At 40.7% G+C, this 3958-nt stretch overlaps 1 pseudogene; it reads right to left on the minus strand.

The window, feature by feature from the left end:
- Window positions 1-2240: 2240 nt before the first annotated feature.
- LOC101838100 lies at window positions 2241-2940 on the minus strand (annotated as a pseudogene).
- Window positions 2941-3958: the final 1018 nt, after the last annotated feature.

Here is a 3958-nt window from a genome sequence, read left to right on the forward strand (position 1 = left end):
CATGTCTGACAGAGGGCTAATTTCCAAAATATACAAAGAACTCAAGAAAATAGTCACCAAAACACCAAGTAATTCAATGAAAATGTGGGATACGCTTAGGAAAGTACTCAACATCCTTTGCCATCAGGGAAACGCAAATCAATACAACTCTGGTAAACCATCTTGCATCTGTCACAATGACTAAAATAAAAAAACATCAGCAGCAGTTAATTCTGGAAAAGATGTGGATAAAGGGAGTGCAAACTCATACAGCCACTTTGCAAATCAGTATAGCTGTTCCTCAGGAAAATGGACATCAATCTACTTCAAGACTCAGCAATTCCACTCTTAGGCATATACCCAAAGGATGCACATTCACACAACTAGGACATCTGTTCAACTATGTTAATATTTGTATTATTTGTAATAGCCAGAACCTGAAAGCAACCTAGATGCCCCTGCACTGAATAACGGATAAAGAAAATGTGGTACACAATGGAGTACTACTCAGCAGAAAAGAACAATGGAACTTTGAAATTTGTAGGTAAATGGATGGAACTAGAAGTAACCATTCTGAGTGAGGAGGCAACTAAGTCACAAAAGGACAAACATATATGGATATTAAACATACAGCAAAGGATTACCAACCTGCAATTGATACCACCAGAGAAGCCAGAAAACAAGGACAACCCTAAGAGAGGCATGCATGGTCCCATAGAGAAGGGGAAAAGGGACATAATGATGATAGCCAATGCAATAGGGAATAAAATATATGTATTTACCAGAGAGAGAGAGAATCACATAAGCTGGGAATCAGAAGTGTGGCCGACTTCCAAAAGAGGAGGTCCTTTTTCCTTTCGCTTCCTTTTATCTCTACCTGTGCTAATTTACTTGTCCCTGCCCTCATGGGCAGATAACTTTGTGGAGTTCACTCCTACAGGGACAAGATCTGAGCTAATTGGGAATATGGGGGCAGCGGAGAGGAAATTAAGAGAAAGAGGAGGGGAGAGGAGGACATGAGGGAGCAGAACGATTTATTAAGAGGGAAAATACAGGAGAGCAAGAAAACAGGTACAATAGAGAGAGTCATTACAGGTCTAAAGAGAAATCTGCCACTACAGAAATGTCCAGGGATCTACAAGGATGACCCCAACTAAGAATCTAAGCAATATTGGAAAGGCTACCTCAAATGTCCTTCCACTATAATGAGATTGATGATTACCTTATATTCCATCCTAGAGCCTTCATCCAGTAGCTGATGGAAGTAGAAGCAGACACCTGCAAGTTAAACACTGAGCCAAACTCATGGAATCCATTTGAAGAGAGAGAGGGGTGATGACCAAAAGGATCAAGACCAGGTTGGAGAAACCCACTGAAACAGCTGACCTGAACAAGTACCCCAGACTGATGGCTGGGAAACCAGCACAGGACTGACACAGATCCCCTGAATGTGGGTGTCAGTTAGTTGGCCTGGGCAATCTATGGAGCCTCTGGAAGTGAATCAGTATCCCTAGTATATGAATGAACTTTAGAACCCTTCCACATAGAGGGATACCTTCTCAATCTGCCTACGCCCTGCTCCAAATGAAGTGACAGACTTGAAGATCCCACATTGAAGGCCTCACCCTCTCTGGGGAGCAGAAAGGGCATGAGATAGTGAGTGGGTCCATGGGGAGCAGGGGAGGAGTGGAGGGAGAGGGAACTGGGATTGACATGCAAAACAAGATTGTTTCCAATTTAAATTTTAAAAATTGTGTAAAAAACAAAAGAAAGAAGATAAGTTGAACTAAATAAGTAAGGAGAAAAAATGTTTCAATTCTTGGTGGTTGACTTTGAGTGGAATTGTTCAATCCTTTTTGTGCTTTCTATTTGGGGTAACTAGCCTAAAGTTATTGTTAGACTGAGAGTGTACAGTTAGTAAAAATAAAAGTACAACAAACAATAATATAAACTGGATTTTTCTGCGTCATCTTTTGGTTTCAATGCTACAAATCTTTCCAGTTTATTCTCTTTTTTGCACAAAAAAGCATTAATATTTTCCATTCTTGTCAACTTTAGCCAAAGCCTTCCTTGCTGCACTCATTTTGCCATTTTTTGTCACTCTTCAAGTCCTCACTGTAAAACTTAATGTAATCTTCTTGTGCTTTACAGGCTCATCTCACTGCTTTTGTTTCTTTGATGGGCAGGTTGGCGGTGAAGCTAGAGATTCTGGAGGTTTTGTAAACTTAGAGAAGCCACAGTTTAATTCTTTAGAGATGTAATCAGAGATAAGATGATTGGTTTAGCAAACAGCCACCTTCCTTGTCCCTGGATCCCTGATCACTAGTGAAAACTTCAGTTGAGTGTACCTGGACTCCGACGTAGGCATTATTGACTTTCTGTGCCAGCATAGTTTCTCTGACCTTTGTCTCCAGCCACTTCAATGTTTGTACTGTCTGTTGAAATATTTCTTGTTCACTGTTTTGTTTTCATCTATGACATGGTGAGGTGACCTTTCAAGTACTGGAAATTTCAACAATAAGATGAAACATGGAAACATGTTATCCATTAACTATAACCTGATCAAAGGGTTGATACTTTCCCTCTTTAGCAACCTTTCTGGCATAGTGAAGGAGCAGAAACAGGGGATCAATGGATGTCATAAAGTGGAGAAGCCCCTCTGACTGAACTGATTGACTTATCAACTAAGACTTGTGTTCTTCCTTGAAAACATTCATTTCACATAGCTGCTGTAAACACATACTGAACAAGTAAATGCAGATTAACTCATGTTACAGATGCGAGGCCTCCCTTTATCTTCGTTGAAGCATTTTTTAAATATTCTAGAAGCAGAAACAAGTGCTGCTTGGCAGCTGCCCCCGACAGCACACACCCACAGGCATGTTGCCACACTGATTTACTTTTTACCTTTTTTGAGATTAGAATATAATGACAACATTTCTCCCTTCCCCATTCCTCCATTCATACCTTCCATATGCCCCTCCCTGCTTTTCTTCAAATACATGGCCTGCTTTTTTACTGTTATTGCTTGCACATATGTTTGGATGTATGTATGCATGTATGTGTATGTATTCCTAAACAGAATCTGTTCATTCTTTCCCTTCCTTCATCTTCTTCCATATCCTTCCTACCTCCCCAGCCTTCCAACTCCTTGTTTCTCTCTTTTTTCTTTCTTTCTATTCATTTCATATGTCTTTCCCATTTTGTATTTTGGTCCCATTCATTTTCCATACTTTCACTTCCACTCTCCATCCCTGTCCCCCACAATTAAAACAAAATTTAAGAGAAAAGGGGGAAAGAGGGGAAAATTAAAATCTTGTTATAGAAACTGCAGTATGACACTGAGTCACACAGTAAACCCCTTTGCCCATATATCTTTACTTGAAAGTGTTCATTGCAAAGAGTCATTGGTCTGGTTTGAGGCCTCTGGTCTGTACTACACTGTCTAGGCTGGGTCCTCATTGCAAGCACTCTTGGTTATCTTGTTATTGCCTTGTGTTGTGGAGATCTTGCAGCTTTGGGTCTGTGGGTCAGGTTCCTTCACATGCTCCCACAGATAATAGAAACAGGTAGATGTTGGGTCATGTGAAGTCATAATCCTGGTTCTGGGCATGGGCAGTGTCAGGGTTCGTCTATCCACCAGTCCTCCTTGTTCTCACCATCAGGGTGAACTCTCCAGCATTGCCCCTTCTAATCAACCTCTTGCAGCAGTGTTTCCTTCTCTGTCTTATGAAAACAAACAGGCAAATAAAAATACAAGCAAATGAGGACAAAACAAAAGGAATCAACTAACAAAAGGAAGAAAAAGAAAGAACATGGGACACACACACACACACATACACCATAAAAATGGAAAACATAATGCAGCATAAAACATAAGAGACCCAGAGACAGATATTGGGGTTCAAACTTTAAGCCGAAGGTCAGAGAAGCAAAGCAGCCAAGCCAGTAGATCTTACCTCTACCCAGCTTAATCCCC

This window comes from Mesocricetus auratus, unplaced genomic scaffold (assembly GCF_017639785.1).
Source record: "Mesocricetus auratus isolate SY011 unplaced genomic scaffold, BCM_Maur_2.0 Super-Scaffold_100015, whole genome shotgun sequence".
NCBI lineage: Eukaryota > Metazoa > Chordata > Mammalia > Rodentia > Cricetidae > Mesocricetus > Mesocricetus auratus.